The 23,208-nt window shown below is 44.4% G+C and overlaps 1 protein-coding gene across 1 annotated transcript in view; it reads right to left on the reverse strand.

Annotated features, from left to right (window-relative positions):
* The window catches only part of LOC121271724 (ras-related C3 botulinum toxin substrate 1-like), a 68,799-nt gene that overhangs the window by 28,893 nt on the left and 16,698 nt on the right, over positions 1-23,208 (reverse strand). The window lies entirely within an intron of this gene.

The raw sequence follows: 23,208 nt of genomic DNA on the forward strand, positions 1-23,208 counted from the left end.
CATTGCACTGCTTTTAATTCACATCCCTATTACTTCAATTCAAATTAAAAAAAAACTAAACCAGCTGAGTGGCAGCAAACCACACCCCCTCCCCCCAACTCCACCTCCTCGCCCCAAGGAGAACCTGAAAAAGTGTATTTGCAATCTGCTTCATTACAATGCACATACCACAGTTCAGCACAAACCTTGTTTCAACAAGAGGTCCAGCAATAGTGTGTAAATACATTGGGCCTATTCAGCATCACAGTTGCTTTCACCTTGTCAGCAATAGAAAGAACTCTCTTTACAACCAGTGTTCCTGTTACTCAGAGATCCAGCTGGATGCTAAAGTATTCACGCACTGGACCGCGGGTTAAATTATGAGACAAGTCTTGGCTGCCAATGAAACAGTTTTCACACCTGGACAAACAGCTCAACACATTGACTGCCAAAAGTGCTCGGGTATCCGATGGAGGTGAAAGATAATGACACAGAAACGGCTAGTAGCAATTTTCACACCTAGACAACGATATTGGAGACATCACTCCTGCCCCCATCACAGATCTTTGTACTTTCCTGTTTCCCACCCCAGCACCCTGCCACTTTTCCGAGCTCTGTACTTGCTCAAAAGCTGTTTAAAATCTTCCAGCTCTGATTTAAAGGGTCATCGACCTGAAATGTTAACTCACTTCTCGCTCTCTCTGCAGATGCTACCTGAGCGTTTCCAACATTTTCTGTTTTTATCTCAGCTTTCCAGCAATCGCAGTACAGTAAAGCCTTGGTTCGGCATGTGCAGGGAATGGGTGCCAGTCAATCAATAACTGAGAGCTCCATTTACCAATAGAATACAGCGCAATACTTGTAGCATGAATAAATGTGCAAGTACTCGGTAAGTAAGGAACAGTATTCTTTCTACTTTTAATCTTTGACAGTAGATTAAAACATAAAATGAAGTATAAAGTAATACAGTATACGGTATGAGTTCCAGATAATTTTGTAATTGCTTGTGGTTGCTAAAGTGACAATTCATGTTTGGGGAAACATCAGAAATTTCAGCTATTGGAGTGTTCCTGTTGGTAGGATGCCAGATAACACAATTTTTTTTTTGTACTGTATTTTGCTTTGGTATTTGACTTACTGCCTCCACAAAATGAAACTGCTGCACAAGCTCAGCGAGCCTAACCAGTGGGTAGCTCAGCCATACAGGAAAGGATAGGTTAAGCTTCAATTCCCTAGCGCGCGCTCAATTCACTGGGACAGCAGTGGAGGCATTACCACAGGGTTTCGCCAGCTATCAAAAGGTGCTAAAAACTGGTTAGGCTTTTTTTTTATTATTATTCATTCATGGGATGTGGGCATCGCTGCCCGGGCCAGCATTTATTGCCCATCCCTAATTACCCTTGTTCAGGGGGGCATTTTAAGAGCCAGCCACGTAGCTGAGAGTCTGGAGTCATGTGTAGGCCAGACCAGGTAAGGAGGGCAGATTTCCTTCCCTGAAGGGCATTAGTGAACCAGATGGGTTTTTACAACAATCGACAATGGTTTTGTGGTCAGACTTCAATTCTAGATTTTTATTGAATTCAAATTCAAAATTCAAAATTCAAAATTCAAACCCAGGTCCCCAGAGCATTACCCATGATCTTTAGAATACCAGTCCAGTGACAATATCAATATACCGCCACCTCACCTTGATCCTGATCACCATATACAAGAAAACACAAACATTAGCTCAGGGCAGGATCAGGGTCACTTTTATGTTTTGAGTCATCAGGCTCGCTGTGCCCTGCATATCTACACACTAGTCGGTGCTTGAAACAACATAGGCAGAGAGAGACCTATTTATTTAAACACTGGTGGTTTATTGGAACTACGAACAGAGCACTAACACCATGTGTGCTTCTTCAATCACCTCCAGCTCTAGACTTAGTTACAAAAGTAGCCCGTGCTGGTTATCGATTGGTCGATACAGTCACATGGTCGATTAGCTACACTCCCTTAAAAGGTACTTAGCACTCCACTTTACCACAATCACAGAGGCCCACAAACTCGGCCTTGGTGGCAAGTGCTAGATGGTCAGTCACAAGCATCAGCTGCCCCCTGAGCTATGTCCGGCAAAGTGCCAGTGCCTTCATGACAGGGAGAAGCAGCAACGATACACCCCAAGAGGTCGTTTCCTACAATGCAAGAACTTGCCTAACTCCCAACTGGTGGTTGAAGCAATAAAAACAGAATCCGAGGAGGGAAGCAGAGTTAACATTTCGAGCCCAACACGACCCTTCTGCGGAAGAGTCATATTGGACTCCAAACATTAACCCTTCCTCGCTGATGCTGCCAGACCTGTTCACTTTCTCCAGAGCTTTGTTTTGATTTCAAATCTCCAACATCAGCAACCTTTTGTTTTCATTTTGGTGGCTGAAGCAGTTTTGCACGCGTGGTGATGCAGAAACTACAACTCCTATGACCTCCTAGAAAAGGAACCGGAAAAGGTATCGACGTGGGTTGGTGGGCACTTGAGGAATCTAGGGGAAAAGGGGAAGCGGGGTTTGGATCGTGTCACCCAGTGACCTCGCCAACACTCATCTGTGCAGGAAATCACTGCAACAAAGCAAGGGTTAATAACAACCAAGAGCTTTTAAGTTCCGTCGATGTAAGTGGGGTTTTAAAAATCACCATTTTGTTGGTTGTCACCTGTCTATGACCGCAAGAGGCGGATCCCAAAAACCCAACAACGCAAAATACGCTGATGGGTTTGATAGTGTCACTCACACGTTAAATAATGTAAAATTTTTTTACCAGTGAGTCCCCATTTGATGAGATATTTTAAATGACACAACTGTAATAAGTAAAATGGGACAACTGCGTGAGAAAAGATGTCAAACATGTCAATTTAATGAGCACATGGAACCTCTGCATGATTCATCACAAGGACTGAAAACCCAGGTGGCTCTGCATTAAAATTTGAAAAATATTTCGATTGGCATATCAGTAACAAGCAAGTGTTGTGAACAAAGTACAGGGCTCTATTTCAACTTTCCTTCCTCTTGAATACACATTCACTTTTTTTCAGCTTTCTCTTCAGTCAGTTTTAGCTTCTCATTGGACTGTTTGCTTAGGTCAGCCGGTTTCACGGATGCCCAAGGACACCCAATTTTAACAGGAGTGCAGGAAGTGCGAATCCTGGACCTCGTTCGCATGTCGCTTGCTGACTTTTTTTTAAAAAGCAAAAGGAGGCGGGAAAACAGCTGCCCCCACCCCCTATATGTGCTAGTCAGAGAGAAGATGCTGGGACCTGGAAAGAATGCTCTCTAACACTAAGGCAAGTGGGCAGGGCCAGAGAGGTGGAGGGCTTGGGGGTGGTGGGGGGTGTGTGGGTACAGATGTCCAGCTCCACTTTAGCTGATCCAAAGCTATTTCGCCAGTTGGCCAAAGATTATATATTTTTTTTGAAATGAGGCTACAGTTCCCATATTAAATGAAAGAGTTGAAAAAACTCTCATTGCAGACATGCTAACTGGATTTAGATTAGATTCGTTCCACTCACATCAAAGTACATGTCTGTCCTTAACAAAAACAGAATTACCTGGAAAAACTCAGCAGGTCTGGCAGCATCAGCGGAGAAGAAAAGAGTTGACGTTTCGAGTCCTCATGACCCTTCGACAGAACTTGAGTTCGAGTCCAAGAAAGAGTTGAAATATAAGCTGGTCTTAATCCCTACAACCACACATCACCCCCCCTCCACCTCTCTCTCTCTCTCTCTCCGCCCCCCACACACACACACCTTAAACCAGCTTATATTTCAACTCTTTCTTGGACTCGAACTCAAGTTCTGTCGAAGGGTCATGAGGACTCGAAACGTCAACTCTTTTCTTCTCCGCCGATGCTGCCAGACCTGCTGAGTTTTTCCAGGTAATTCTGTTTTTGTTTTGGATTTCCAGCATCCGCAGTTTTTTTGTTTTTATTCATGCAGATAGTTTGCCATCCAATGGGTCCCCCATTTCAGCTAGCTCTTTGGCAAGAAGATATTTCCAATTAGCCACCAACATGTCATTCTCTTCTGGGGACAGTACCATAATGGTAATATTACTGGGCCAGTAATCCAGAGGCACGGAACAATGCTCCAAAGGTCCAAGTTAAAATCCCACCACGGCAGCTGGGGGAATTTAAATTCAATTAATTAATAAAATACTAGTCTCATTAATAATGATTATGAAACTACTGGGTCGTCGTAAAAACCTATTTGGCTCACTAATATCCTTATATCCTTCAGGGAAGGAAATCTGCCATCCTTACTTGGCCTGTCCTACATGTAACTCCAGACCCACAGCAATGTGGTTGGCTCTTAATTTCCCTCTGAAATGGTCTAACAAGCTACTTGGTTCAAGGGCAATTAGGGATGGGCATCAAACACTGGCCTTGCCAGTGACCACCCCCCCCACCCACCCAAAGAATGGATAACAAAAAAAATTAGGACTTTTTTCAAAAGGAGCTGGATATATTAATACCCTTAAATCTGGAATTCTCGCTCCAAAACAAAAGGGATGGGGTTGGGTGTGGAGTGGAGGGAACAACTGGAGCTTTCAAGACTAAGGTAGACTTTGGTTAGGTAAGGGTATAAGGCATATGAAGCCATGACGAGTAAATCAAGTTGAGATACAGATCAGCCACAATCCAAATGAATTAGCAAGAATAGGCTATTTGCTCCATCAAGTCTATCTGCCGCTCATCAAGATCACAGTTAGGCTTTTACTTCAACTCCACCTTTTCTTCCTTTCTTTACTCTTTCATGAGATGAGGGCGTCGCTGGCCAGGCCAGCTTTTGTTGCCCATCCCTAAATGCCCTTGAAATGAGCGGCTTGCTAGGCATTTTTGGGGGGCAGTTACGAGTCAACCACATTGCTGTGGGTCTGGAGTCATGTGTAAGCCAGACCGGTTAAGGACGCCAGATTTCCTTCCCCAAAAAGACATCAGTGAACCAGGTGGGTTTTTATGACAATGGACGATAGTTTCAAGGTCACTGTTACTGAGGCTAGCTTTCGATTCAAATTGATAAATCGGAATTGAAATCCCACCAGTTGCCATTGTGGGATTTGAACCCATGTCCCCGGAGTATTAAGCCACCATTTCCCCACACTATTCCAACATCCCACCACCCCCTTAGTATTCAAAATAATAGGTTGACCTACGTCTTGAATATACTCAACATCTGAGCATCCAAAGTTCTCCGAAGGACAGGATTCCAAAGATCCACAAGTTTTTGAGTGAAAAAAATCCCTCATCTCCGTTCTAAATTTCTGACATCTGTTTTTGTTCCTGACTTCCCAGCCAGAGGAAACTGCCTCCCAGGCTCTGCCCTGTCAAGCCCCATAAGAATTGTGTGTTTCAAATAAAATCACCTCTTGTTCTGCTAAACTCAAGGGACTTTGTAAAAAAAAATATACACTTTATTCATAAAATTTGTAAAGGCACATTCTAAAACATTTCAAACTGTATAATACAGAAAGTGCAGTAAATTAAACTTCTGTATCCAGCATGTTCCACTAAGTTGCCTTAAAACAAACTCAATTGCAATACTCTTGATATTTACAATATATATATTCCATGTCAGGCAACGCAGCCCAAGAAGCTCTCCAAAGCTTCCAGCCCCTCGGTGTACTATAGCTGATCAAGACAGTGGCCTTTCCCCATTGCACCTCTGCAGTGACTGCTCCAACCCTTTCTTTGGCATTGCTAAGCTTAGTCTACTCAATCTCTCCTCAGGGGACAACCGTCTCATCCCAAGAATCAATCTAGTGAACTTCTGCTGCACTCCGTTTAAGGCAAGTATATCCTTCCTAAAGACCATAAGACATTGGAGCAGAAATTAGGCCATTCGGCCCATCAAGTCTGCTCCACCATTCAATCATGGCTGATGGGGTTGAGAAACCCCATTCTCCCACCTTCTCCCCGTAACCTTTGATCCCCATACCAATCAAGAACCTATCTATCTCGGTCTTAAATACATTCAATGACCTGGCCTCCACAGCCTTCTGTGGCAATGAATTCCATAGATTCACCACTCTCTGGCTAAAGAAGTTTCTCCTCATCTCTGTTCTAATAGGTCTTCCCTTTACTCTAAGGCTGTGCCCTCGGGTCCTAGTCTCTCCTACTAATGGAAACATCTTCCCCACATCCACTCTATCCAGGCCTTTCAGTATTCTGTAAGTTTCAATCAGATCCCCCCTCATCCTTCTAAACTCCATCGAGTATAGACCCAGAGCCCTCAAACATTCCTCATATATTAAGCCTTTCTTTCCTGGGATCGTTCTCGTGAACCTCCTCTGGACCCTCTCCAGGGCCAGCACATCCTTCCTGAGATACGGGGCCCAAAATTGCTCACAATTTTCTAAATGTGGTCTGACCAGAGTCTTATAAAGCCTCAGCAGCACATCCCTGCTTTTATATTCTAGTCCTCTGGAAATAAATGCCAGCATTGCATTTGCCTTCCTAACTACCGACTCAACCTGCAAGTTTCCTTAGGGAAAGGGGCTGAAAAATTCCTTTTGTCCCAAACACTATTCCAAATCTGGCCAATTTCTGTTAAAAGGAAATCTCCAGGTTCGAGTTCTGTTTAATGAGGAGCTGAATGGCCTTCTCCTGCTCCTAATGTCTTACAAAACAAATCTTCACTAATTCGCCACTATGAACATTCACTTTTCTCACAACACCTTGCCGAAGGCATCCGATCACAAGGCTGTACTTGGATATAATTCCATTGGTCACTCAAGAGAAGGACATCAAATCAAACATACAGGCAGGGAAGAGGACACAAAGACAAGGAGGAGCAGGAATAAATTAGAAGGTGAAGATTCAGGGAGAAGCGATTGACACTTTTTAAAAAAAAAACACATTTGCTGCCCTGCCTAGATTCGACCAGACCCTGCAACAATTACCAATTAATCCTTCCAGACTGTTAAGTTTTCTTCATCACTGTAGAGAAGTGCCCTCAACAATAATGCAACAATTAAAATGGTACAGGCTTCCTGTTACAACATAAGCTGTGAGTCATACATATCTAACAGCTTCACTGGAAGTTTTAGGTTGCACCACATGAGTAAAGGAAGGGCTTATTTAGCATTGTTAAAAAAAAACTGAACAGGATGAAATTCAAAAGATAGACATAGCACAAAACAGCAGTTTACAGCCTTCTGGCCTCAAGAGTGGGAACAATTTTAAATCATAAACACTGCCCCTTTTTTTCCAGACTGTCGGTGATGATTTGGCCCTTCACATGTGTGCCTCTTTTAGTCCCACCTTTTGTGTGTTTCTTCTCCCATTACCATCTCTTTTTGCCTTGCACCATCACCCCTTTCTCAATTTATTTTCTCCTGCCTATCACTTCGTCACAGTCCTTCCCTTTCGTTATTTCCCCAGTCTGCCAGCAGCTCGCTACACCCCCCCCCCCACCCCCCCACACCAATCCATACCCTCTGTACCTGCTTAAACCCTGTTACATTTCTAACTTTTCCAGTTCTGATGAAAAGACCATTAAGCTTAAACATTAATTCTGTTTCGCTCTCCACAGACCAGCTCAGCATGGCCACCATCTTCCGTTTTTATTTCGGAGAAATAAATAGTATACGAGGTAAAAGTCAAGCTCCAGATTTAACACTCAGGGACCTGCAAAAACCAAGGGGGTTAAAATAGAGGCAGCGCCCTGCTGGCTCACTGGCTACACACTTAACACCCGAGTTTCTGAAGGTGTACAAGGACCATACCACAGGGGCCCAGTTAGATTGCGTGTGCTCGGTATCGGCATTGACAGGAAAACCTGGAAAGGAGACTGATTGTTAAGTCATTTAAAACTGTTCGAGAGCCAGGAGAAACAGGGATTCCCTCCCAATCTGCAAACTCCACCTCCCTCTAAACTCACCTTTACCAGGAACCAGTCAGAAGATCCCCAGCAGCACCCTCCTGCCACACCTGCCCACTAGTGCCACACTATTGCTGCCAGGTTTAGGCAGAGGTTGGGCCTCATTTATTTAAATAGGACCTGCGAGTCAAAATGGCAATGCCTCACGCAGGAAAGCTGGGGCTAGTCCTAGGCGTGACCCTACTGAAGAATCGGGGTCTTAAGATGATCTTAGTAAGAAGTCAGGCAAGGCTGGAGCATGAATTTCGCTGCATTCTAAAGTTCTCTAAAGGTGGTGTGGTTCGCCTCCGCAATGGGATCTTGCCATGCACAAATTGGTTGCTGCATTTGTGGGGTGGCCAGCTCACAGGGAATAAAAAAAGAGACACTATTGGTGCGGTTGAACCTGTAAGAGCAGGTTCATGGACTCCTTTTAAGACGCTTCTTAAAACTGACCTCTTTGACCAAGCTTTTGGTCATCTGACCTATCATGTGTTTCTGCACCAAAAATTTGCTTTCTAACACTCCTCGAAGCATCTTGGGATGTTGGATCACATCAAAGATGCAAAGTCTTGCTGCAGCAATCAAGAAAGGTTTATTTTACTGCCTAGGCACCTGACAAACGTCACTCTATCAAGCTACTTTCAGGCTGCATTTATATAATGCCTCAACACAACCTGTCAAAATACTTTAGAGGAACAATAAAAAAAATGCATACAAGGGATGACAGTTGACAAACTGTGCTAGTTGAGCGATGACTGAAAGCTTTGGCGAGATGATAAGATTCCAGATTGCTCCCCCCCACCCAGTGGAGGCTGAGGCAACCGACAGCCGAAGCTGATGCAACTAAAGGGAGCAGGAGATGCCCAAAGTCTATAAGCTTCAGGAGGGAATGCGTGACAGGCGCAGGTGTTGACTAGTAGGACGACCAGGGCCTTGGATGAGCGCAGATATGCGACGAGAGGGATGCAAGGAGCTCGAGTTTGAACAAACTGGGATAGTGATGGGTGGAGGATGAAGGGCTGGTGCAGGGAACTTGGGGGATGGATTTGATTGGGGGGTGGGGGGGGTGGGGGGGGATGTGGAGGATGGAGAAAAACTTCAGAGTGACAGGAAAATCCCAGAGCTAGAGTGGATGGGAGGGAAAGCCAACAGCAACTAAAAGACTGATGGAGCTAAAGGGACGGCTGGCCTCAACTTTAGAGACAAAGAGGTTCATGGCGTGTTCTATACTTTGTACTAGAGCCAACAGTAAAGACTGGGAAAAGGAGATGGTAAAGGTATTTCAACAGGGAAATGAAGTTTTCCTTGCTCTTCAGGATGATCCAAATGTAAGAGGATTGACTGAGGATAGTGTGATATGGTTAATGGGCAGCTCCCCTCTAATCTTTCTACCAATCGCTTTAAATCCATGCCCCCTAGACACTGACCTCTCTGCTAAAGTAAACAGGCCCTTCCCATCCACTCTATCCAGGCCCCTCACAATTCTGTCCATCTCAATCAATTCTCCCCTCAGCCTCCTCTGTTCCAAGGAGAACAACCCCGGCCTATCCAATCTCTCCTCCTAGCTACAATTTTCCAGTCCTGGAAACATCCTTGTAAATCTCCTCTGTACTCAACTTAAGGGTGCGAAGGTAACAAATATACAGGGGAGTGGGAATCAGCAAGATGGCAATTGAATTTTTTTTTGGGGAACGAAGACATTAAAGACAGATAAGTGTGGGAAGCTAAGCACATTCTGTTATCACCATTGTGAGCCTTAGCTTAGGTTGTCCTTGGTTAGGATCAATACAGACTGCTGGAAAGAAGGCTGCTGTTGATAAACTCTACCTTTTCTTAAATATTCTTCAAACTATATACACAATAGCACGAAGCTTTACATAGCACTCTCTCTGCATACTTTGTAGTCATGTGATCTTACATCACTGATGATGTAGACTGTCTAGTTACATTAATCATTTACACTATGCACGTAGCAGTGGGGGCGGGGAGAGAGAGGGTGGTTGGAAGTTTGGGATCCAGCACCCTTTAGATTTGGGGGCAAGGAAGAGGACAGGAAGAGCACCCAGGAGTATCACCTTGAGACTGAACTAGTTACTAATTTCTGCAGTTCAACCTCTACACGGGCTACGCAATGCAATAGTTGAGTCACCTTTATTTCAGTTGCAAAGGTTTTGTTTGATGCAACTTAGCAACAGGGTTAATTAGCAGAAAGTTGGTGTTTATGTGCGAGGGATGGGAAACGATACCAGGGCTTCCAGTTATAACATGTGCTCCAGGTGAATCAATTACTATTAATCCCTCAAGTCCCATTCAGGCTGACTTTCCAGAAACTATCAAGGACTTAACTCAAAATGAATTGCTGGTCTGCTCATGAAGAAAAGGCAAATTTTCTAATATAATTGGATTATAACAATGATATATCGGAGAACTGGGTGGAGTGTATATATTACGCACGCCTAAGGAGATTGATGGTAAGCTGATTTAAGCCCTACACTACCGGAAAATTTTTAGGAAAATGCTTGTTATTACAGTAACATGTCCATTAAAACAGGAAAGGTTGGGAAACAGAGCACAGTCCAGTCACAATAAGATAACCTTGCCCCGTGAGCACATTCAGTGCTGCCTCTTTTGTCCTCTGAAAGGGAAGTGGGAGAAGTAACTTACATTCATCATTTCCCTATTGTAACAAATTATCAAAAGTAAAGGAATTATTGCAAGAGGATTTTCCATTTTGTGGACATCTTTTTTTTAAAATTCATTACTGTGGGCGTAACTGGCTAGGTCAGTATTTATTGCCCATCCTTAATTGACCTTGATAAAGCGCTAGTGAGCTGCCTTCTTGAATCACTGCAGTCCCTGTGGTGTAGATACAGCCGCAGTGCTGTTAGGGAGTTTTCCAGGATTCTGACCCAGCAACAGTGAAGGAACAGTGCTATATTACCAAGTCAGGATGGCTTGGAAGGGAACTTGCAGGTGGTGGTGTCCCATTCATCTGCCGCCCTTGTCCTTCTATTTGGTAGTGGTCATGTGTGGTGAAGATGCTATCTAAGGAGCTTTGCTGACCTGCTGCAGTGCATCTTCTAAGTGGTACACACTGCTGCAGTGCATCTTCTAAGTGGTACACACTGCTGCAGTGCATCTTCTAAGTGGTACACACTGCTGCAGTGCATCTTCTAAGTGGTACACACTGCTGCAGTGCATCTTCTAAGTGGTACACACTGCTGCAGTGCATCTTCTAAGTGGTACACACTGCTGCAGTGCATCTTCTAAGTGGTACACACTGCTGCAGTGCATCTTCTAAGTGGTACACACTGCTGCAGTGCATCTTCTAAGTGGTACACACTGCTGCAGTGCATCTTCTAAGTGGTACACACTGCTGCAGTGCATCTTGTAAGTGGTACACACTGCTGCAGTGCATCTTGTAAGTGGTACACACTGCTGCAGTGCATCTTGTAAGTGGTACACACTGCTGCAGTGCATCTTGTAAGTGGTACACACTGCTGCAGTGCATCTTGTAAGTGGTACACACTGCTGCAGTGCATCTTGTAAGTGGTACACACTGCTGCAGTGCATCTTGTAAGTGGTACACACTGCTGCAGTGCATCTTGTAAGTGGTACACACTGCTGCAGTGCATCTTGTAAGTGGTACACACTGCTGCAGTGCATCTTGTAAGTGGTACACACTGCTGCAGTGCATCTTGTAAGTGGTACACACTGCTGCAGTGCATCTTGTAAGTGGTACACACTGCTGCAGTGCATCTTGTAAGTGGTACACACTGCTGCAGTGCATCTTGTAAGTGGTACACACTGCTGCAGTGCATCTTGTAAGTGGTACACACTGCTGCAGTGCATCTTGTAAGTGGTACACACTGCTGCAGTGCATCTTCTAAGTGGTACACACTGCTGCAGTGCATCTTCTAAGTGGTACACACTGCTGCAGTGCATCTTCTAAGTGGTACACACTGCTGCAGTGCATCTTCTAAGTGGTACACACTGCTGCAGTGCATCTTCTAAGTGGTACACACTGCTGCAGTGCATCTTCTAAGTGGTACACACTGCTGCAGTGCATCTTCTAAGTGGTACACACTGCTGCAGTGCATCTTCTAAGTGGTACACACTGCTGCAGTGCATCTTCTAAGTGGTACACACTGCTGCAGTGCATCTTCTAAGTGGTACACACTGCTGCAGTGCATCTTCTAAGTGGTACACACTGCTGCAGTGCATCTTCTAAGTGGTACACACTGCTGCAGTGCATCTTCTAAGTGGTACACACTGCTGCAGTGCATCTTCTAAGTGGTACACACTGCTGCAGTGCATCTTCTAAGTGGTACACACTGCTGCAGTGCATCTTCTAAGTGGTACACACTGCTGCAGTGCATCTTCTAAGTGGTACACACTGCTGCAGTGCATCTTCTAAGTGGTACACACTGCTGCAGTGCATCTTCTAAGTGGTACACACTGCTGCAGTGCATCTTCTAAGTGGTACACACTGCTGCAGTGCATCTTCTAAGTGGTACACACTGCTGCAGTGCATCTTCTAAGTGGTACACACTGCTGCAGTGCATCTTCTAAGTGGTACACACTGCTGCAGTGCATCTTCGTAAGTGGTACACACTGCTGCAGTGCATCTTGTAAGTGGTACACACTGCTGCAGTGCATCTTGTAAGTGGTACACACTGCTGCAGTGCATCTTGTAAGTGGTACACACTGCTGCAGTGCATCTTGTAAGTGGTACACACTGCTGCAGTGCATCTTGTAAGTGGTACACACTGCTGCAGTGCATCTTGTAAGTGGTACACACTGCTGCAGTGCATCTTGTAAGTGGTACACACTGCTGCAGTGCATCTTGTAAGTGGTACACACTGCTGCAGTGCATCTTGTAAGTGGTACACACTGCTGCAGTGCATCTTGTAAGTGGTACACACTGCTGCAGTGCATCTTGTAAGTGGTACACACTGCTGCAGTGCATCTTGTAAGTGGTACACACTGCTGCAGTGCATCTTGTAAGTGGTACACACTGCTGCAGTGCATCTTGTAAGTGGTACACACTGCTGCAGTGCATCTTGTAAGTGGTACACACTGCTGCAGTGCATCTTGTAAGTGGTACACACTGCTGCAGTGCATCTTGTAAGTGGTACACACCGCTGCAGTGCATCTTGTAAGTGGTACACACCGCTGCAGTGCATCTTCTAAGTGGTACACACCGCTGCAGTGCATCTTCTAAGTGGTACACACCGCTGCAGTGCATCTTCTAAGTGGTACACACCGCTGCAGTGCATCTTGTAAGTGGTACACACCGCTGCAGTGCATCTTGTAAGTGGTACACACCGCTGCAGTGCATCTTGTAAATGGTACACACCGCTGCAGTGCATCTTGTAAATGGTACACACCGCTGCAGTGCATCTTGTAAATGGTACACACCGCTGCAGTGCATCTTGTAAATGGTACACACTGCTGCAGTGCACCTTGTAAATGGTACACACTGCTGCAGTGCACCTTGTAAATGGTACACACTGCTGCAGTGCACCTTGTAAATGGTACACACTGCTGCAGTGCACCTTGTAAATGGTACACACTGCTGCAGTGCACCTTGTAAATGGTACACACTGCTGCAGTGCACCTTGTAAATGGTACACACTGCTGCAGTGCACCTTGTAAATGGTACACACTGCTGCAGTGCACCTTGTAAATGGTACACACTGCTGCAGTGCACCTTGTAAATGGTACACACTGCTGCAGTGCACCTTGTAAATGGTACACACTGCTGCAGTGCACCTTGTAAATGGTACACACTGCTGCAGTGCACCTTGTAAATGGTACACACTGCTGCAGTGCACCTTGTAAATGGTACACACTGCTGCAGTGCACCTTGTAAATGGTACACACTGCTGCAGTGCACCTTGTAAATGGTACACACTGCTGCAGTGCACCTTGTAAATGGTACACACTGCTGCAGTGCACCTTGTAAATGGTACACACTGCTGCAGTGCACCTTGTAAATGGTACACACTGCTGCAGTGCACCTTGTAAATGGTACACACTGCTGCAGTGCACCTTGTAAATGGTACACACTGCTGCAGTGCACCTTGTAAATGGTACACACTGCTGCAGTGCACCTTGTAAATGGTACACACTGCTGCAGTGCACCTTGTAAATGGTACACACTGCTGCAGTGCACCTTGTAAATGGTACACACTGCTGCAGTGCACCTTGTAAATGGTACACACTGCTGCAGTGCACCTTGTAAATGGTACACACTGCTGCAGTGCACCTTGTAAATGGTACACACTGCTGCAGTGCACCTTGTAAATGGTACACACTGCTGCCACAAAAGCAGGTTAGAGGCTAGGAATCCTGCGGCAAGTAACTCACCTCCTAACTTCCCAAAGCCTGTCCACCATCTACCAACATCTGTGTGTTGATGGTGCAGGGACTGAATGTCTGTAGATGGGGTACCAATCAAGTGGGCTGCTTTGTCCTGGATGGTGTCAAGCTTTTTGAGTGTTGTTGGAGCTACACTCATCCAGGCAAGTGGAGAGTATTCCATCACACTCCTGATTTATGCCTTGTAGATGGTGGACAAGATTTGGGGAGTCAGGAGGTGAGTTACTCATCGCACTATTCCTAGCCTCTGACTTGCTTTTGTAGCTACAGTATTTATATGGCTAGTCTAGTTCAGCTTCTGGTCAATGGTAACCTCCAGGATGTTGATAGTAGTGAATTCAGTGATGGTAATGCCATTGAATGTCATGGGGTGATGGTTAAGATTCTCTGACATTTAAGAATTGTTTTAAGAAACAGATCCTGAAGGAAACTGTTCATACCAGTTCCAAGGCTACTCCTGCTATATCACCAGGTGGATTTTTAAACTGAAGTCTAAAAATAAAGGACAAGGGGCCCACTCAGCTTGCAATTTATTCCCTGGGTACCCTAATTCACTCCTCTTCATAATTCAATTGAATGTGGAATGGGTTTATCCCATGGGGAAAATTATTTTAATCATTTAGTGAAGCAGTTCCATCCAAAATTTATGTTAAATTTACTTCTCTAAATTTAAAAACTTGAGACTGAACTAATTATTAATATTCTGGACTTTTCTCATCTACTTTTAAAAAATTTCTCATTTAATTTTTATTTTTTTTAAAATTACACAGCTCAATGACTCACCCTTCCCTATAACTTCTTTCTAGAAAGATAGAGGGCAGCAAGCCCTTCACAACTCATTATTCAGGATTAAGCTCAGTCTTGCTCTTCGTTGGGCCCTTTCCAATGTTGACATTTTGTCTTTAGCACAGTGATTAAATAACAGTCCAACGCCCTGTACAAAGCATTGCAAAGTCTTGGCAAATTACCTCTCTGCACTTGTACTACATATGAACAAGGAGGAGTAGGCCATTTAGCCCCTAAAGCCTGCTCTGCCATTTAATAAAATCATGGCTGATCTGATAGTAACCTGAAATCTGCATCCCGCCTACCCCTGATAACTTATAACTCCCTTGCTTAACAAGAATCTATCCAGCTCTGCCTTAAAAATATACAAAGACTCTGCTTCCACCACCTTTGCAGGAAGAGAGTTGCAAAGACTCACGACTCTCAGTGAAAAAATTTCACCTCATCTTCATTTTAAAGTGACTCCCTAGTTCTAGATTTTCCCACAAGAGGAAACCTCCTCTCCACATCCACCCTGTCAGGACCCCTCAGGACCTTACATGCGTAGATCAAGTCCCCTCTTACTCTTCTAAACTCCGGCAGATACAAGCCTAGTCTGTCCAGCCTTTCCCCATAAGGCAACCCACCCGTTCCAGGTATGAGTCTGGTAAATTTTCTCTGAACTGCTTCTAATGCACTTACATCCTTATGTCTCTGACTAGATATCGCAGCATTTTGACTGCTTCACCACATTATCTGGACAGGGAAAAGGACAAACCATTATTATTTCCTGGTCTCTCACCTAGCCTCCCTGTATTATTTCAATCCAAAAATCTCCATAAATTTAGGAAGCACAAATTTAGCATTGAATTTCATTTGGCGTTTCTCTTCTCAGTTGCAAAATGGGCTATTTTTTCTGGAAATGTTTAGTTACATCAAGAACTTTCCCCTAATTTACGGTCTGTAAATATGATAATTTAGATTTACTTTCAACACTGGGAACATTCATAAGCATTATAAACAGTTTTATTTTGTTCATTCATGGGATTATGGGCATCACTGGCTAGGCCAGTATTTAATGCCCCTCCCCAACTGCACATGAGCTAGTAGTGGTGAGCTGCCTTCTTGAACTGCTGCAGTCCATGCGGCATAGGTAAACCCAAAGTGGTGTAATCCAACTTCCTGTACGACTTTAGGTGACAGTTTCTTCATTCAGCCATTGCTCAAGAACATGCATTTCCTATTTCTTGTTAAAACCAACTTTTTACCCAGCCCAACTTCATGTAGCTTTAAATGGAGCTCCACATGAAAGGCCTCTTGTCAGGTTCACGGTGGGGGGCGGGGGTTGGAGGGGCGGTGGGGGGGGGGTGGTCATTCGTTGTATAATTGTGTCTCGAGCATTCTGAAAATCCAACTTAACTCATGGGAGATTTCCACACTCTACTTTGTATACAGAAAGTGTGCAGAAGCTGCCGTTTGTTCATTTTCAAGCAGAGGTGGTGAAGGGGATTCATATCCAGCACAAAAGGAAGATGGTTGTGATTGTTGGAGGTCAGTCATCTCAACTCCAAGACATCAGTGCAGGAGTTTCTCAGGGTAGTGTCCTCAGCCCAACCATCTTCAGCCATTTCATCAATGACCTTCCTTCCATCATAAAGATCAGAAGTGGGGATGTTCGCTGATGATTGCACAATGTTCCGCACCATTCGCAACTCCTCAGATACTAAAGCAGTCCGTGTCCAAATACAGCAAGACCTGGACAATATCCAGGCTTGGGCTGACAAGTGGCAAGTAACATTCACACCACATAAGTGCCAGGCATTGACCATCTCCAACAAGAAAGAATCTAACCATTGCCCCTTGACATTCAATGACATTACCATCACTGAATCTCCCACTATCAACATGCTAGGGTTTACCATTGACCAGAAACTGAACTGGACTCACCATATAAATAATGTAGCTACAACAGCAGGTCAGAGGCTGAGAATCCTGCGATGAGTAACTCACCTCCTGACTCCACAAAGCCTGTCCACTATCTACAAAGGCACAAGTCAGGTGTGTGATGGAATACTCCCCACTTCCCTGGATGAGTGCAGCTCCCACAACACAAGAAGCTTGACACTGTCCAGGACAAAGCAGCCCGCTTGATTGGCACCACATCCACATTCAATCCCTCCACCACCAACGCACAGTAGCAGCAGTGTACACCGTCTACAAGATGCATTACCGTAATTCACCAAGGCTCCTTCGACAGTACCTTCCAAACCCATGACCACTACCATCTAGAAGAACAAGGGCGGCAGATAGATGGGAACACCACCACCTGGAAGTTCCCCTCCAAGCCACTCACCACCCTGACTTGGAAATATATCGCCATTCCTTCACTGTCACTGGGTCAAAATCCTGGAACTCCCTCCCTAACAGCAATGTGGATGTACCTACACCACATGGACTGCAGCGGTTCAAGGCAGCAGCTCATCAACGCCTTAAGGACAACTAGGGTTGGGCAATAAATGCTGTCCCAACCAGCAAGGCCCACATTCCACAAATGAATAAAAAAAGGGGAGGAGATTTAATGGAGGTGTTTAAAATCGAGGTGTGTTGATAGGGCAATCAAAGAGAAACTAATTCCACCGTTGGGAGGGTCGGTAACCAGAGGACACGGATTTAGGATAATTGGTGAAAAAAAAAAACCAGAGGCACACCCTTTTTACGCAGAGAGTTGTTACAATCTGGAATGCTTGGCTTGAAAGGGAGGTGGAAACAGATTCAATAGTAACTTTCAAAAAGGGAACTGGATAAGTACTTAAGAAAAAGGACAACTTTGCAAGATGATGGGAAAAGAGCAAGGTTTGGTGGGGGAGATTAACTGGATAGCTCTTTCGAAGAATCAGCACGGGCATGATGGGTCAGATAGAGTTTTATAGCACAGGAGGGGACTATGACTCATCAAAATCGCTGAATGATTGCAGCTCAGGGGACGGCTGTTTGGCCCATCATGCCTGGATAGCTTTTTCAAAGAGCTGGCACAATAAGTCCCCCAGTCCTCCCAAGCCCTGTTCACCTCACCAACACCCCCCTTTTCCCAGTGCCCCCCCCCCCCACCCCATAACCCTGCAAATTTGTCTTTTTTTTAAAAAAAATGTGTGCAACCTCAAAAAGCTTTGAGATGGTTTCTCAGGCAATCCCCTCCCTTTCTGAAAATGGACTACACATCATCTCTAAACCACATGGGGTGTGTGACATATACACAGCTGTAACTTTTGGAACTGCAAGTGGAGGTGGTGTGTAAGCTGGTCAATTATCTCCACTCTTGAAGGCATCAATTCATACTGGAATGTTATCATAGGCAAGGGAGCAAAACAAATAAAGCTAGGAAAAAATGCCAAATTGGACCAAACATTTGGTCTCTCCCATAAGCAGAGATTTACAAAAAGATTTTAAAAAAGTCAAGCAGTTTAACAACTATTACTCATATATTTTCTTTTAAGAAAAACATGCTAATCTGGAGAGGATTTGAAAAATACTCTTCGTAAGACAAATTTAAAATAACAATGCAACACATCAATCAATTCATCAGGCAGGGTACAGGCAAACATTTAAAACAATATGATTCTGACTCTGAAGCTCAAAACAGTCTAAAAGTCAAAATGGCGACTGTTAGATTCAGACTCTGGAGAAAACAAACAAGTTTCAGTATCACCAAAACCGTTCCGTCAGCAGGAAATCTGGGCTTTAAGATGAGAAAAGGGTTGGAACTGTAGGGTATGGCTAAAGGTCAAAGAGAATAAGTGAAATTAGTTTGTCAAAAATAAATCTTTCCTTATCATAAATCCCTGCCTGACTTTATACAGTGACAATTTGGATTTATATAGAACTTTTAATGGGAAGAACATCTCAATAAAGAGCTTGAGAGAGACACACACATGCTCATTTAAATATAATCATTTGGGTAATTTGGGGGCACCTTGGGATGCCAAGGACATCAAGTGTGGTGCCAGAGACAAAAAAGCCTGCGTCACAAAGATAGGTTCTTTTCCCTGAAGGTCCCTAAATGACCCAGTCAGGTCTTTTAGGACAATTTGACATTTTTCATGGCTCATTTCCCAACAAGTTACCAGATTTATAGTTCTGTCGAAGGGTCATGAGGACTCGAAACGTCAACTCTTTTCTTCTCCGCCGATGCTGCCAGACTTGCTGAGTTTTTCCAGGTAATTCTGTTTTTGCACCAGATTTATTGAGTTCAGTTTCACAATCTGCCATGCAGGAATTTGAGGTCATGAGCCCTGGCTGCTGCTAGCCCAGCACCACAGCCTGGGAGCTTAATGTACACAGAAGCTTGAACAGGTGAGCGTCCAAAAGGTTCTGGAAGGGTGGATAGGATTAGGAAGGGAATTCCAAAGACTGGGAGTCACACTGCTGAAGCTTGGTTTTGAAACCAATTTGCTTTTAGGGGTGAGCAACCAACAGGGCACAAGACGCTGCAATAATTCCAACAAAGTCAGATCCACTGGGCTCAGCTGGCAAAAACATTGCCGGATATGATCCTGGGCCACACAGACCAAATTTTATCTAACTAACTAACTATTGGCCTCACTAAAGGCGCAGAAAAGGGGCAAGGAAGATTTCAACAAAGGGTCCCTATTCCTGATCACTGCCCAATGAGCCATGCTGGACACAGAATTGGACCCAAACTGACTGACCTCTGGGCAATCAGGCTGCAGGCACTCTATCTACAGTGGCTGCTTGAGTAGAATACTGGCTAGCCATTTACTGCAGCACAAAGCAGCAGGTTCGGGAAAGGCACGATTTGGAAAGAAAACAGTGGAAATTGAAGTAGGGTTACACACTACATCCAGAAGTGAAAAACAGAGCAAAGGGGGCGAGGCGTGGGAGGAGAGAGAGAGAGAGAGAGAAAGCATTATCTACCAAAGGAACATATGGGTAGTCATAATTCAGCACTTTTTTTTTCCCAGAAAAAAAGGAGCGCAGACTTTTAAACAGAAAATACACCACCGAAACGTCATCCTTACTTCATCTATCATCATATCCCCTATTCCTTCCTCCTTCATGTATTTACATAATTTCCCCTGAAATGTATCGACACTATTCATCTCAACTGCACCATTTTGTAGCAAGTTCCACATTCTCACCACTCTTTGGGTAGAGAAATTGCTCCTACTTCAAGGTGACTTAAAGAGGAACCTTGTGTCAAGACCATTGCAAAGACCAAATAAGGATGTTATGGTAGCATGTATTTCAGCAAATGTTAAGGAGGCATCAGTGCATTTCTGGTACAGAGAGAGAGCACCACATTGTCAGCGGTGCTGTCTTTCTGATGACCTGTCGAAACACTTGCTGGTCATGTGGGCATAAAAGATCCTTGCCAACCTGCGTGTGTCAACGATCAACAGATTGACTGGGTAGACATTCATTTGCTACAGAGACATGACCACCTTGTTTGCCTACAGTGACTGCACTTCAACAACAATCCATTGGTTGCATCAGGGAAATATGACAAGATTTTTTTTTAAATTAATTCATGGGATTTGGGCATTATTGGCAAGGTCTGCATTTATTTCCCATCCCCTAATTGCCCCCTAATTGCCCTCAAGGAGGTTATTAGCCACCAGCTTGAACCACTGATGCCCGGTTGTAGCTAAACAGGCGATGCTGTTAGGAAGAGCGTTCCAGGATTTCAATCCAATGATTGTGATGGAATGGCAATATAGTTCCAATTGAGGATGGTGAGAGGTTTGGAGGGAACATGCAGGTGGTGGTGTTCCTGTGCACCTGCTGCCACTGTTTTTCTAGGCAGTAGAGGCTGTGGATTTGGAAGGTGCTGTCGAAGGAGCCTTGGCGGGTGGCTGCAGTGCATCTTGTACATGGTACACACACTGCTGCCGCTGTGCATCATTGGTGGAGGGGGGTGGTGTCGAGCTTCAAGTATGGTTGGAGCTGCACTCATCCTGGCACATGGACAGTATTCCATCGCACTCCTGACTTGTGCCTTGTAGACGGTGGGCAGGCTTTGGAGAATCAGGGTGGTGAGAATTACTTGCATCTGACCTGCTCTTATAGCCACAGCATTCAAGTAGCTAGTTAAGTCAAGTCTAGAGCTAACGGTGACCTCTAAATGTTGATCATGGGGTCTCAGCAATGGTTATGTCACTGAATATCAAGGCAAAATGGTTAGATTTTCTCATTGGATATGGTCACTGCCTGGCACTTGCGTGGTACAAATATTACTTTTATTTATCAGCCCAAGCCTTAATGTTGTCCAGGTCTTACTAGATGTGGGTACATTATTTGAGGAGCCACAAATTAATCTGAACACTGTGTAATCTTCATCAAACATCCCCATTTCTGATCTTATGATGGAAAGAGGGTCATTTAAGCAGCAGCTGAAGATGGCTGGGCCTGGGGCACTACCCTGCAGTGATGCCCTGGGACTGAGATGGCCTCCAACAATCATAGCCATCTTCCTTTGTGCTAAGCATGACTCCAGCCAGTGGAGAGTTCCCCCCACCGACTCATAACACAAGTTCCTTTCTTCTTAATAATTGATTTTAAAAGAGGAAACTCTTGCCACCCAAACCCAATAACTATGCTCTATGAAATCCAACATTGGAAAAATGTTACCCAAGTAGCTGTAAACAGCTTGACATTTAAGGTGCAGGAAGAGACTTGTTATATTGTGAACATCTGCTCTGTTATGAGGAATTTTTTTTTGAAGCCAGTCTCTTTAACATGTGGCTGAAATGATTAAAAACTAACCTAGATAAGTAAAGAGGGCGTATGGAAATCCGGTGTGTTAGGACAAACATTGTTCAAAGTCATACGTTTTTCTTTCACAAGAATATTTTGAAAGAGCTAACACTCCAATTACTTTGGAAATGTTCAATTGTGCTACACAGAACTGGTAGGATTCCATATCACTTTGAACTGCAGTGTCCACTTTAACTGTTTTTCCCTACGCCAGGATGTACTTAAGAGCACAAATTCAGAATTGAGTCAATTTGAGGCAATTTATACTTCAATGTTAGTATGAAGCCAAAATCCCTTTACACCATTATCAACCTTTTACTGTAAATATGTCCGTCCCCTTAGAGCACCATTTCTATGCAAGCAGCCTAAAGAGACAAGCCTTTATTTCCCAAGGAGTCAAGCAGATTCCAGATTACTAGATATACAATCCCAGGCAACAAAATCATTGATCCAAGACTCAAATGGAATGCAGAAACAGGTATAAGCTGTTCCAGTCCCTCGAGCCTGTTCCAATATTCAATTAGGTGATGACTAAGATCGTGGCTTATCTCTATCTTATCTCCAACACTTACTTTTAGTCCACAACCCTTACTTAACAAAGATCAAGCAAAATTTCCAGTTGACCTAGCAATGGTTCAGTAATACTCACTAATTTTCCACATAAAGTCAATTCCTTTTTTTTTTTAAGTGCTGTCCTCAAGAAGCTCAATGGTCACTCCCGGTAAAGTATTCTCCATTACTTTCCCACTGGTCTAATTCTATCCCACGCACATTATTGGCTTTTTTCCAAATTATCCCCAGTTACTACCAGCAGCAGCACAACACCGGCACTGCCAGAGATGACAGAACTGAGAGACTGTCACAGGAGATGGACCATCAAGTGTGTTCGAAGCCTTACGTATAAGCAAGTGATTTTCCCCAGTCTGACTCAGCAGATAACAGCCCTAATGTTATAAAAGACAATCTCCTCTGTCAGTGCCGTGGGACATATTGTTAAAATTCTGCACATTGCTGGCTGCCTAGGTAATGCGTATGGTTCCACTTGCCATTTCCACCACTGTAAGGACATCCACTAGTACATCTTAAAAACGTAGGCTGGTAGAAGATAGGGACAAGAGGAGGCCATTTAGTCCATGAAACCTCTTCTGCCATTCAGTTTCATCATCATGGCCACTATCTCAAATCGTTCTACTGCCTTGGCCTAGCCTTACAAAAACACAGGAGCCACTTAAGCTGGGGACTCTCTGGGGGGTGGGGGTGGGGATATATATATATAAAAAAAGGGTTCCACTACCCTTTGTGAAGAAATGCTTCTTGGCATCATCCTGAACAGCCTAGCTCTAATGCTAAAGTTCTGCCTCCTGGTTTTGGACTCATCCATCAGAGGAAATAGTTTCTCTCTGTCTACCCCACCAACT

This window comes from Carcharodon carcharias, chromosome 31 (assembly GCF_017639515.1).
Source record: "Carcharodon carcharias isolate sCarCar2 chromosome 31, sCarCar2.pri, whole genome shotgun sequence".
In the NCBI taxonomy this organism is placed as follows: domain Eukaryota; kingdom Metazoa; phylum Chordata; class Chondrichthyes; order Lamniformes; family Lamnidae; genus Carcharodon; species Carcharodon carcharias.